At 40.8% G+C, this 14,538-nt stretch overlaps 1 protein-coding gene and 1 pseudogene across 4 annotated transcripts in view; both read left to right on the forward strand.

Moving 5' to 3' along the window:
• The window catches only part of BACH2 (BACH transcriptional regulator 2), a 358,001-nt gene that overhangs the window by 263,823 nt on the left and 79,640 nt on the right, over positions 1-14,538 (forward strand). The window lies entirely within an intron of this gene.
• On the forward strand, positions 11,390-12,274 carry LOC114212991 (mitochondrial carrier homolog 2 pseudogene; annotated as a pseudogene).

The raw sequence follows: 14,538 nt of genomic DNA on the forward strand, positions 1-14,538 counted from the left end.
GTTGCATATCTCGGAGGATCTATCATTAGTTTCCTCTAACTTTCACGTTGCTCAGAATGGACTGAGTTTTCTGTGGATAAATGGATAGGCAAGGTGACCTGGAAGCCCAGGAAAACCAGCCGCAGAGAAGTAGGTTCAAAGGAGACCTCAGCAGAAATAAAAGTAGCAGAAAGCAGGGGAGGAAGACGAGTATGGGCAGGAGGCTGGGATTGAGGTTTATGTGGCATGGTCAGGGAGGCCTTCCTGAGAAGGTGACATCTGAGCAAAGACCCAGAGGAGGTCAGGAAGTGAGCCATCACATTGAGATCTCAGAAGAGTCTCCTAGGAGGCATGTTTGATCTTCCAGGTTTGTAAGGCTGCCTTGGATCATCTGCCGTGGGGGTTAAGCTGCAGATTTCCAGCCCCACGCCTATTACCCTAATTCCATGCAGTTTGAGAACTGTTGTAATTCCAAGAGATAGGAAGGCAGCTGGGAGAGTCAGAGTGGTGTCGGCAGGGCTGTGGGCAGGAGATGCTGATGTGAAGGGACAAGCCGTGATCAGCCTGGGAATGAAAGGTGAATGCAAACAGTTGGCATGGTTAAGAAAGAGCTAATTTGACATAACATTTACTACATGTTGAATGAGTGAATTAATAAACTAGTGAACAAACATGTGGAGTGTTTTACTCCTTATAGCCCATCATACCCTTTTCGTACAAATCAGGAAACTGAGGCACAGAAAAGTTAAGGGTCTTGCCAGAGGTGAATGATGGAGTCAGGATTCAAAGCCCAGCAGCCTGCTCCAGAGCCTGCATTGTCAACCAGCCCCCTATACCGCCTCCACAAACCACCACGTACATACAGTCTTTAGTGAGTGCTTACTACACTCCAGGAATTGTTCTAAGTGCTTTGCATGTTTACCCTTTAAATGATTTACTCCTTGTGACAACGGGATTGACGATGAGGAATCCTTACTGAGCACCGACACAATTTGTCTGAGGGCGTGTAGCAGTCAGTGTTCAGATACCAGCAGGCTGGCTCTGGGGGCTGGGTCATCAGCCCTACACCACACAGTGTCTCATGATGAAGGGGGATTCTGATTTGAAGGAAACCTATGCAAAAGGTAGCAGAGAGAGAACATTGAAAAAGCCTGTAACAGAAAGGTGGATTATTCAAAGCATGCACTTTTAGCAAATATAAGGGGATAGAATCTTTTGGAAATGTTATGCGATGAGAATCAGTACAAGTCCCCCATCTGCCAGATGCTTTATCTTGGCATGAAAGAGAAATCTATCAGGCTTGAGTGCCCGTAAGAGCAGGCATTCTTGATATAATGATGTGGAGAATAGTCAAATGGTGGGGAGGATAATTCCCAACTGCAAGCAAAGTACTTTGTCCTTCTCAGAGAGCCCTCAGATCTATTGCCTTATTTGACCTTCATGGTCACTGTGGGATGTTACAGAAGGAAGGCTGCAGTAGTGCCATGGCCGAAGTTGCCAGAAAGGGCCAGGTCCCACACATTGTCCTGTTATTTTCTCACAGGCCATGGATGGAAAGCGAGCAAATTGGCCTTTCCCCAAGTCTGAGCAGGAAAGTCGGGCAAACACAGACATGCATCCTTCCTCGTGCGGTCCAGGTTTGCCTCAATATAAGAAACTCTCAGCCTGTGCAGAATTACAGATTTATATAATATACAAAGAAATGAATTTTCCTTTTGTAATAGCTTTTATTTGTAGAGTGTTTACTGTAAAACAAAGGCTGTCCTAAATACCTCATCTCTTCATCTCATTTAAGCTTCCCAGCCATTTTGCACATGGAAAAACCAAGGATTACAGAATCTAATTAACGTACCCAAAGCCCTACAGCTAGGAAGTGGGCGAGCAGGGACTCAAAAGGATGCCCCTCTGCCTCAGGATGAAAGGAGAAATGGGAAACTGGTACATTGTAGAGTCAAGAAAGTGCTGAGAAGTCTCTTCGTGCCTGGTGCTTCTGGGGGCTTCTCTGTGCTTCTCCAGTACCATGTGGCTAAAGGGCTGGCCCTTGTTAGACCCCTTCCTGACCATTTGGAGAAAGGGTATTTTCTCCCCCGCTGCAGGGCAATTTTGACTGTTTATAATGAGTGAGCTAGAAAATAATCTCTTCTTTAATACACTTTGCTTTATCTGAAGCATATCCTGTGGGGTACAAATGCTGTGTGTGAATGGTGGTGGTGTGAGCATATAATAGGACTTATATTTTAAACAGCGTACTCGATGTCCCAAAGCATTTGTGTCCCAGCCTTTTGTAACCATAATCATCACTCTGAGAAGCTGCCAAGGACAAGACAGGGAATTGGAAGGCTCCAAGCACATCCTTTCTCCCCCCTCTCCCCCCGCCGCTACCCCCATCTCTCTCCTCTGACCTGCCTTTTCCCCAGACTCCCAGGAGAGCATTTCACCTCCATTAGATCTCCTGTATTGTGACAGATGGTCCAAGTGCTTTTATTACAGGTTGTGGAATTTAACAAACTGCCAACCAATGGCCTTAGCCTCCTGGTTTTAATCATTTTTAAATAAGAAAAATAGGAGCAAGGGTGTCGAGGCTTCAGTGGAAGCTCACAGACCTTTTCCCAAAGCACTTCCCAAAATGACCCTTGAGCCGGAGGACCCCTCAACCTTGACGAGATGCTGCCTGCCATGGGTGCGGAGTTGTGATCGTTTTAGTTAGCAGGTGAACCATCTTGCGGTCTCAACTTTGTCCATTCCAGCTTGTATCCCTGCAGAGATGATATTTCAGAACAGAATCATGTGGTGTCCAGAAGACCCTAATACGTGGAAGAGACAAGTTTCCTTTTATTAAGAACCTCTTCTGTGAAAGCTGTATTTCTGCCAAGTCTTGGAAGCTCACTTCTGTTTCCTTTCCCACCTGTAAGCAGTGTGCCCACTCAGGAAGCAAGGCAAGCATCAAGAGAGACCACAGGATGAACAGCCACATAACCATAGCCATAGATACTCGTCAGGTACCATCAAATCTCGATTTGACCCCCTTAAAAAGGAGTTAGAGTTGAAAATCCAGTCTCTAGCATCATCACTCCTCATCAGATGAACCTACCTTTGGCAGGTTGCACTTACTAGCACCTACCAGTGATAAACTAGCTCAGAAAATGTGCTGGGAGCCGTGGCATCCCCGATGCGGTTTCTTGACTTCGCATGGACATCCAAGCCTAGTGTTGGCACTGACCTGGCAGGTGAACTTCTGGCAGTAATGACACGGTCTGTATCTTTTAAAGCTAATTCCAAGGAGCACATTTTTAAATTTATAACACTTAGATGTTCTCTTCCTCCATCCTTTCCTGCTTCCCTCTGTGACTCCCTCTTCTTCCCCTCCCCTTCATCAGATTGGAAGTCCACTAATTACCGAGTTCGGTTTTTGCCAATCTTAGGTTTGACAGTAATGCTGCAGTTGGAATCAGACAGACTTGCAGTCTCCCCTTTTTCCTGCATTTGACTATATGTTGTCTTAGTCTTTGATTCTCTGTTGTGAGTTTTGACTTTGTTCTTATCTAAGACAGAATAATTTCTGTCAGGTTCTGGGAACTCCCCTCCCACCCGATGGAGAAGTTTTGGGGAGGGGATGTGCACCCCGTGTTGAACTGTGCACTGGGTACAAATCTGCAGCGCCTTCTATTAAAATGTAAAACGATCCGTTGAGTCATCCTCCCTCTGGTTTGACTCAGATGCTTTATGGCGTACTTTGCATGTCATTTCTCTGTAATGATTTCCCCATGGAGAAGGGTGTCTGCTAGAATCCAGGCAGACTGAAGATTGCTCTGAGTCAAATGGATCTTCTGTTCTTTTAGTATTAACCCTTATCTCTCAGTTTCCAATCCTTGCTTTTTCCCTGAAGGAACCTAATGAAGTAAATAGGTTCCACCACCCTCATTTAGCCTCCATCACTGTTCATAATTTCTTCTCACATTAGCAGCACAAAGCTCTAGGGTAATATTCTCTGGCTAGAAAACGAGGGAAGGGGATACTGGGAGAGAATATTTCACACAGATGCCCTGATAAAGAAAAATGTAGAAAAGAAATGACTTCTTTCTGTCCTCTAACTCCTAATAGGCAAGAAGCAAATGCTAAAAGGAAGCAGAGATTGATGTATGAGAAATGAATATAAATGGAGAACATAGATACCAAGAAGTAGTGTGGGAGACAAACTGAAAATGAAAGATAGAAAGGAAAACTAGTCAAGGGTAGAAAAGGGCCTACCCCAGCAGAATAAATGGGGGCTTTGGCTGCACCCTTCACCGGTAGGTTATCACAAAAGAACCAAAAACAAGCATCACAATATAGACAAGAAGTGCAGGGTAGATGATCACAAAGCCGCATATCCAAATCTGCCAATCCCTAATTCCACATTTTCTGCCTGCCCATTCTCCTCCCTTAACCATACACACACACACCCCCATCATTGCCCGTCTCCGCTAACAATAACTGTGTATCTTCGACAGCCTCACATGGAGTCCTCTTCACCCATTGATTTCAAAGCATGTAATCTCTTTCATCTACTTTTTGAGATGACAGTGTATGCACTACGTTATTGTTAAACCCAAGCCGTAGCTTTCCCCCAGGCCCGAGACAGTGTTGTCCCACGTGACATTACTGGGTGGGGACTCAGACAGGAGGCGTTGATGCACACCCTCCTTGATTCCGTAGCCACATATGTGAGACAGCCTCTGAGAATGTGTCCCGCACACCAGAGCACTGTTTTTGGTGGGGAGAGCAGTGAGAAGAGAACAAAGTGTTGAACTAATGCTGAGTACCATTGAGCACTGTTCTCCATTGCTTCATTCGTCCTTTGGATGACTCGTTCATAAGACGGAAGAATTCACATTGTTGTTGGGCAAGTCTTCCTCTCTTCTTCATCGGTCCCAGAAGTTAGATGATAGCATTTCTCCTTTCAGCCAGCCAAGTTATTTTGACTATCTCTAACTTCTCAGAAACAGCCTTCTCAAGAACTATAGGTAGAGAAGCTCATGTTTCAGGTTTTCCTAAAGTTTCTGTACTTTCATAGAACCATGGAAATTAGAACTCGAAATGCCTTGCAGGTCACCTAGTCTGTTTCCTCATTTTATAGATAACGGACGTGGAAGTGCATTGAAATGATTTGGTTTTCAGAAGAGAAGATGAAACCCGAGATCTCTGAAAAGAGTCCTGCTCAGAAGCAGAGGCCAGGCTTCGATTTCTCACCACCTCCTGAAGGACTTCCTCCCCATATTTGGCCCATTTTTTGCAGATTTTGTGTGTTTTCATTTGAAGCCCGAAGTCCACCCTAGGACTTTCATGATTAAGTGGGACAGCCTGAGGCAGGCAACTTGAACTGTTAACCCTTTCCTACGATCTTTAATTTGGAGTGAGCTGGAGGGTTTTTTTACTTATATAATGTAGGTATAGCAGGTATAGCAAAGTGCATGTATAATTTAACACAACGTGAATGCACAGCTACTTATCACCAGTGTCAAGAAATAGAACATTGTGACAGCACCCCTGAGCCTCTCTGCCAGTACCACTGCCCAATAACAACTCTCTCCCCACAAATGGAAACTCTGTTCTGGGTCTTTTCTTTATAGTTTTACCACCTATGTATGTATCCCTAGATATTTAAATTTTGCCCATTTTTGAACTTGATATAAAGGAATCCAATTGTATGTTATTATTTTGTGTCTTGCTTCTCTAGCTCAGTATTCAGCATTAGATTAGTGAGAATCATTCATGTTGTTGCATGTGGCTCTAATGTGCTTTGTATCTTTCCATTATATGAATATATGAATATACCTCAGTGTATTTATTCATTCAGCTACTGACAGTGTATTGCTTCCAGTTGGGAGGGATGCCGAACACCACTGCTGTGAGCACTCTTATACAGAGTTCCTGTTACAGACATACAGGAGTGTCTTGGGCATAACCCAGGAGTGGAAATACTGGGTCATAATCTGTCCATATGTATGAGGGTCCTCTTGCTTTACGTCATCAAAACCACTTGAAATTGCCAAACTTTTTAGTTCTTTCCAGTTTGGTGGATGTGTAATATATCTTTAATTCTTTATTATCTTTAAATTAATACATATAGTCTACTACCAACATTCTTTTTTTGTTTAATTCTAGTTAGTTGACATATAGTTCAATATTGGTTCCAGGAGTATAGTGCAGTGATTCATCATTTACATATAATACCCAGTGCTCATCCTAACAAGTGCCCTCCTTAATGCCCATCCCCCATCTAGCCCATTCCCCACCCACCTTCCTCCATCAATTCTCAGTTTGTTCTCTGTAGCTAAGAGTCTCTCATGATTTGTTTCCCCCCTCTCTCCCCCGCCCGTATGTTCATCCATTTTGTTTCTTGAATTCCACATATGAGTGAAATTATATGGTGTTTGTCTTTCTCTGAATGACTTATTTTGCTTAGCATAATACACTCTAACGCCATCCATGTTGTTGCAAATGACAAGATTTCATTCTTTTTGATGGCTGAGTAGTATTCTATTGTATATGTATACCATATCTTCCTTATCCATCCATCAGTTGTTGGGCATTTGGGCTCTTTCCACAGTTTGGCTATTGTTGATAATGCTGCTATAAACATCAGGGTGCACGTACTCCTTTGAATGTGGGGGGTTTTTGTTGTTGTCGTTGTTGTTTTAGAGAGAGTGTGTGAGCAGGGAGGGAAGGGGCAGAGGAAGAGGAGAGAGAGAATCTTAAGCAGGCTCCATCCTCAGCACATAGCCCAATGCAGGACTCGATCTCAAGACCATAAAATCACACCTGAGCTGAAACCAAGAGTTGAGTGCGTAACTGAATGAGCCACCCAGGTGCCCCCTCGAATGTGTATTTATATCCTTTGAGTAAATACCTAGTAGTGCAATTGCTGGATCAAAGGGTAGTTCTATTTTTAGCTTTTTGAGGCACCGCCATACTGTTTTGAGGAACCTCCAAACTCCATAGAGTGGCCGCACCAGTTTGCATTCCCACCAACAGTGCAAAAGGGTTCCCCTTTCTCTGCATCCTCGCCAACACCTGTTGTCTCCTGTGTTGTTAATTTTAGACATTATGACTGGTGTGAGGTGGTATCTCATTGTGGTTTTGATTTGTATTTCCCTGATGATGAGTGAAGTTGAGCATCTTTTCATGTGTCTGTTAGCCATCTGGATGTATTCTTTGGAAAAATGTCTATTCATGTCTTCTGCCCATTTCTTAACTGGGTTATTTGTTTTTTGGTTGTTGAATCTAGTAAGTTCTTTATAGATTTTGGATACTAACCGTTTATCAGGTATGTCATTTGCAAATATCGTCTCCCATCCCCTAGGCTGCCTTTTAGTTTTATTTTCTTTTACTATGTAGAAGCTTTTTATCTTGATGAAGTCCCAATAATTCATTTTTGCTTTTGTTCCCCTTGCCCCTGGTGACATGTCTAATAAGAAATTGCTACAGCTGAGGTCAAAAAGGTTGCTGCCTGAGTTCTCCTCTAGAATTTTTATGGTTTCCCATCTCACAGTTAGGCCTTTCATCCGTTGTGAATTTATTTTTGTGTATGGTGTAAAGAGAATGAAATGGTCCCGTTTCATTCTTCTGCATGTTGCTGTCCAGTTTTCCCAACCCCATTTGCCAAAGAGACTTTTTTCCCCATTGGATACTCTTTTCTGCTTTGTTGAAGATTAGTTGCCCATATAGTTGTGGGTCCATTTCCAGGTTTTCTGTTCTGTTCCATTGATCTGTGTGTCTGTTTTTATGACAGTACCATACTGTCTTGATGACTACAGCTTTGTAATATAGCTTGAAGTCCAGAATAGGGAGGCTTTGCTTTTCTTTTTCAGAATTGCTTTGGTTATTCAGGGTCTTCTACAGTTCCATACAAATTTTAAAATTGTTTGTTCTAGCTCTGTGAAAAATGCTGGTGGTATTCTGCTACCAACATTCCAGTACTTCTAGCTCAGCCTCTGCATCACAGCCTGCCTCTTCATACAGTTCACATTTAAATATAGAAATGTGAGGACTTATCACTGTTTTATTACTAGATATTTAGAAAGCTTGGGTTATTTTTTATTTTGGTCTATTTTTTAAAACTGAGTGAAACAACATCAGCAACAAAAATTCCCCAAAATTGGGGCTTATGATAATTGTCCCTAAATTCTTTATGTATTTTTTTCAACTGTACAGTAAAACCATTGTCACAAACTGTGTCAGTAAATTGAACTTCCTCCCAAAAGGTCAAAGAAAATGGAAGTTTATGTTGAAGTACAAGAACCATTCAGAGCTATTAAGGATTTGATGATACAATTGCAAGTGCTTCCTTCTAACAGCAGCCTTAAATTTCAGTTCCCTTGGCACTGACAAGCACACACGCAGATGGAGTGTTTGAGTAAATAAAGAACACGGAACGTTTTAGCTGCTCAATGTCAGGCCCTTACTCTAGCTATCTAAGGCATTAGAGACATTAAATGACAGGCACTGCAGTTTTCCATTATAAAATACTGAAATTGGATTGCTTTCCACTTTAAGTAAGAAGTTTGAGTCTTGATGCAATTGAAAAGCGTTTCCAACCCAAAAGCAATAACTTAGTAATTTTAATGGCACTATGCACTCTAAAATTTCTATAGACTTGATAACTTTCTTTTATAAAAACTAACCCTTATAGTTTCATTGTAAATAACTTAAAAAAAAAGCATGCTTGATAAGAGCAGGAATTTACTCAGCAATTACTAAATAATTTAGTATGTGATTCGCAGAAGTATTTACTTAATGCCCTGTTTCTATGAGAAATGTGGTTGGAATTTCAAATGAAATGGTTTATAATTTGGTCTTTTTCATTACCTGCAAGGCATATTCATTTCTTTTCATATGAACCATTCTAGACATGACAGGTTGTCTGAAAAACTTAACATTCTACTTTTTTGTGAATTTCAGCTTTTCACATTTCCCACTGTAGATTTTTTTCTTTTTGGTTTTTTGATTTATACTTTTAACCTTCAGAACTGAAGTGTCAGATGTTTTAATTTCTGATTATGAACCAATGATGAATGGAGACTGAATGAGTAAGTGAATAAGCAAGTCTGTGTTCATTAATATTATATCTTTGATAAGAATTGCGGTCTGTGTAGTTTTTTGAAGGAATGAGCATATTATGAGAAAATAATAGTAATTAACTTTTACTGCTGAACCATATGATAAGATGATTGGGATATATGTGTATGTACATGTGCAGCTGGGTTTTTTGGCCTACAAAAAGAAGAATGAGATCCAGCCAAAACCCAAATCAGAACCTTTGGAAGGCTTCCTTACAATCTGATTTCAGCTAATGTCTACACACTTTAACACATTGTCTAATGCTTAGTGTAAAGACTGGCTGTCAGACTCCTACATGCTATTCTGGGCTCTGTTACTCACTACAACGTATTTCATTCTTAGATCCCATGGGTCCTGCTGCAGATTTCAGGATTTGCTGCATTAGGGGGGAAATGTTTTTTAATTAATATTAGCAAAGCAAGTGGAAAAAAAAGAAACTTAATGGGACATAATGCAGGAATAGGAGAAACAGAATTCAGGTTGGTATTGGTAAGTCAAAAACAGACAAATTGGAGGGAGTTCCTAGAAGAGCACCCATGATAATTGGAGGATGAGAAGGGCTGACTGATTTCTAAAAGAGGAAGAAACAGTATGTTCCATTATGCTTGAAGAGGGGCCAACAGTGAGGGGTGTGATAAGATCCAATAGGAATGTAAAGGCCAAGAGGAAGAGAGTGGTGCTGGCATGGCATAAGGAAGGATTATCCAGGAATAATGTAATAAAAGCAAGAAAATCCTCAGACAGGTTAAAGTCTAGCAACAGTTTCATGGGAATGATAGATTTTAGATTATGCCATTTGATGAACAGATCTAATCTGTTTTAAGTGTCTTCTAAAACTTTCTGGAAGGTTTAACCCAAAAAGCAGACATCCGTGTTCATGTGACTATCATAGCTTCTTCATCAACTCAGGAGCACGTATCACCATAGCCCCTTTATTTTCCCAAACCTGCCCTACTAGCAGGATATTGAATCATTCCTTGAGGCCCCCTCCCCCCAGATAACTTAGACCAGAAAGAGACCATCTTGCTTATGAGCTGGAATCTGGGAGTCCACTCACTGCACTGCCTTGGCTTCACCACTATTGATGACTGCTCCCCGCCTGGTGGTGTAGACTCTCATCCAGTGCTGCTGTATAGCAGTCAAGCCCCCGCTCGGACCTCAGTGGAACTCCACACTGGGTTTCCAGGTGACATATTTCTTTTAGTTTATACTCCCTTACGCAGCCATGGTTCCCAAACAAACCTATGGGCTAGGATGTCTAGGACTGAAAGAGCTAATAGCATTAGCACCACATGTTGTGCCAAAATATCTTCCTAGATTTGGATTCTCCATTTCCAAAAGGTAATTTCACCCTTTTTTTTTTTTTACTTTTTTTTACTCAGGGATATCATGGTCTATCCAGACAGATCTTCCTAACTTGGAACCTATGAGAGCAGGGGTTGGGGTACTAGTTCCTTCTCTCCCAGAAGGATTTTTCCTTTATATTGTCCATCCCATTCCCTGTAACCACCTCTGTGGATGCAGTTTCTTTTAAGCCACGCAACATCAACAACAATAAAAGAGGGTATGTGAATGGTCTTTATAAGGCCAAAGAAAGCTACTTCTCTCACCTACAGTGACAGTGACCCATTGCCTGTGACCAATTAGGTAGTTCTTTTATAGACTCTAAGACTCAGAGAATTGTAGCCATGTAAGAACTTTGCTGATCTTCTAGTTCAGACTTTTCATTTTACAAATATGGAAGAAGGTCCAGAGAAAGTTAGGCAGTTTATCCAAAATCCACAAAGCTGGTCAGTGCCAGAGCTAGATCAAAAGACCTAGATCCCAGGTATACTCCTCCTTCCACTGCACCGCACTTTATTTCTCTTTGGACTTTCTTTCATTTCATGTTTCACTGAAGAACTTAAGGCTTTGTGTCCTTTATAGCAAGCTCCTCTCTTCTTGGTGTAGGTGCATTAATATTAATTACCCATAAATGGATTGGGAAAAATTAGATATCAAATTATCAAGTTACAAATCTCCTGCTTTTTATGAATTAAGTGTACCACTTACATTGTAGAACGTTAATTTTTCCACCTAATTTTGAGTACTACCTGCTACATGTAAGCTATTGTGACTTAAATAAATAAATAAATGAATTTCCACGGACTGAGAAAACTGAACGTGATAGGTGAGTAATAATTTGAGAACTAAGAATGGAGAAAATAAATCAGACTTGAGACCCTCTATAGGAGATAAGAAGATCCTGAAAATATTTCATGTAAAAGATGCCAGAATAGGAAATATTTGTCTTTGGTCCCCGTGTGCCATCATGGCAGTCATGACCAGTCAGGTGCTCCTGGGCTCTGGTCTCACCATCCTGTCCCAGCAGCTTATGTATGTGAAGGTGCTCATCCAAGTGGGATATGAGCCTCTTCCTCCAACAACAGAATGAAATATTTTGGGGCAGCAAGTATGTCAGCCTCCAGGTCTGTTTTGTTATGTTCAGCACATTGTGAGCATCAGTGGGAAGCATGGGTTATTCACAGGCTTAACTCCAAGACTGTGTTCAGGAGTCCTTGGAACTGTGGTCCATGGTAAAGTTTTACAGGATTTAGGCCCTGGAAATGTACAGAAAGAAGTCACGCCTTCCTTCCACCAAGTTATCAAGGTTGTCTTGAGAGATGATGGCCCGTTCTGCTGCTACGCTCATCACACATTCCTTCCACGTGATCACTCTGAGATCTGTGGTACACATCACTGGCAGAAAATCCAAGTACTGTGGACTTTGTAACTCCATAGTAATCATCTATTGTGAAGAAGGCATCCTAGAATTTTTTGCAAGTCTTATATCTCGCCTCCTAGGTGACATCATTTATTTGTGGCTCTGTCCCTCACTGGCCTACCTCATCAATACCTATGCACTGGCCAGTGGGGTTTCCACCATCAGTAAAATGAAGAGTTATTCCCAAGCTGTCACAGGATTTTTTGCCAGTGTATTGACCTATCCCTTTGTGTTTGTCTCTAATCTTATGACTGTCGACAACCGTGGGTTTGCTGGTGGATCCCTTCATTACTCCCCAATATATATACATCTTGGATAGACTGCCAGTGCCTGTTGCAAAAGGAGGGAAATATGAGCTGAGGAAGTAGCTTGTTTTTCCGGAAGGTCCCTTTTGGGAAGACTTACTATTGTGACCTGAGAATGTTAATTTGAAGATATGGGGCAGAGACAGTGACATTTCTATAGTCCCAGATACACAGAATTATGGGAGATAATGTTGATTTCTATACAGTGTGGCATGCTTTCTTAATAATCATTTAATCTTGAGAGAATGGAAAAAAATCTTTGTCTTCTTACTAGGTAAAAAAGAATTTAGCAGCAATTAACTAGTCATAAAGACAGATGCCATGCAAACTCAAATCTTGCTCCATGGCTTATGGTCATTGTAACTGAACTGTGTCATTTAAAATGCTATTCTTACTGCATAAAAAATGATTCCAGGTACTCTGAAAAACAAACTGAGGGTTCTAGAGGGGAGGGGGGTGGGAGGATGGGTTAGCCTGGTGATGGGTATTAAAGAGGGCACGTTCTGCATGGAGCACTGGGTGTTATATGCAAACAATGAATCATGGAACACTACATCAAAAACTAATGATGTATGGTGATTAACATAACAGAATAAAAAAAAAGAATTAAACGGTTCACACATGTTAAAAAAAAATGATTCCAGGTAATAAAGCTTACAGATACTTTATCTTTTATTGAAATTCAAAGAACTAAATGTTCACTTTTGCAGAAATATTTTTGTAAACTAGGTATTACAAGTTTTTATTATAGTAGAGCAAAGTTTACACTATATGGTTAGCAAAGTGGCTATTGTTTGTAACGTTTTTGGTGTAACTGTAACATAAAGACTAAATCCAGGATTTTTACTTCCAGCCAAGGTGGAGTAACAGGTACTAGAGTTACTAAATTTACTCCCACCTGAAACAAATATAAAAACAAATAAAATATATCAAACAATGCTTTTCAAGACATTGGACACCAAGAAACAAAAGACATTGATCCCTAAAAGAAGGAAAACAAGTGGAGCCCAGCTGACTGTTTTGAGAGTGTTTCCAGACAATGGTAGGGGAAAGAGAAACCAAGGAAGATTTTGACTAACTCCTGAGTTGAGGAGACCTAATAGTCAGGAGAGACTAGTGGCTACACTTCAGAAAGCAGGGTAGCAAAGAAGAGAGAGCTTCACAGAGAGAAAACTCCAGAGATCAGCAGAGGGTTTCCCTTAAATATTCTGCAGTGTAGAATTAGCCCATGTGTATAAGAAAAATACCAAAAACGGGAAAAGAAAGACCCAAAACAATTAGAAGGAACAGTACTCAGAGCTCACAGAGGATCAGGAATAATACCTGTTCCTACCAGCCAGACTAGAAAATCCTTAATTCAAGGGGCATTGGGTAAAATACTCAGAAGAGTCTGAATCAGTAGTGGGGAACAAGGAATGCTAGATTAAATGCTGCTGTTCCCACCTAACAGATCTCAAAACTAAACCTGGAGGACTGAACTGTTTCCATATAACTCAGCTGAGTCCTAGGACAAAGTTTAAGAATGTTAATAACAACACGCAAGTATCAAGCATCCAACAAGGTAAAATTCACAATGTCTGGCTCCAATCAAAAATTTCCAGGCATGCACAGAAAGAAGCAGGGAAATATGACTCATAATGAAGAGAAATAGTGATCAAAACTAAACCAGAACTGACACAGTTGTTAGAATTAACAGACAGAAGTAGTTATTATAACTGTATTCCAAAGGTTCGAGAAGTTAGAGGAGTGATTGAGTATCTTAAGTAGAGTCATGGGAGATATAAAAAAGACCCAAATTGAACTTTTAGAGATGACAACCACAATTTCTGAGATGAAAATTACTGTGAAAGGAATTAATGGCAGATTAGATATTGCAGAAGAAAGGATTAATGAACTTGAAGGCCTAGCAATAGAAACGGTCCAAAATGAAACACATAGAGAAAAAAAGGCTACCAAAAAGAAAAATGTACAGAGCATTTGTGAGCTGTGGGACAATTTCAGATAGTCTCTATTCAAGTAGTCAAATAAATAATGTCTGACATGCTTCCAAATTTGGTGAAAACTATACCCACCCATTCAGAAAGCTCAAAAACCATGAAAAACTGCACCAAAGCGCATCATAATCAAATTGCTCAAAACAGGTAATAAAGCATCTTAAAAGTATCTAGAAGGAAAAAAGACATTACATATAGAGGAACAAAGATAAGGATGAAGAAAGATTTTTCATTGGAAACCATGCAAATAAAAAGTACAATGACATTTTTCAAACTACTGAAAAGAAAAAAATTGTCGTCTAGAATCTATACCCCACAAAAATAACTTCCAAAATGAAGGGGGCAGACTTCTTAAGAGAAACAAACAGTGAAAGAATTCATCACCAACTATGATGGA

This window comes from Eumetopias jubatus, unplaced genomic scaffold (genome assembly GCF_037043125.1).
Source record: "Eumetopias jubatus isolate StellerSeaLion01/CBP00866 unplaced genomic scaffold, mEumJub1_p1.0 scaffold_6, whole genome shotgun sequence".
In the NCBI taxonomy this organism is placed as follows: domain Eukaryota; kingdom Metazoa; phylum Chordata; class Mammalia; order Carnivora; family Otariidae; genus Eumetopias; species Eumetopias jubatus.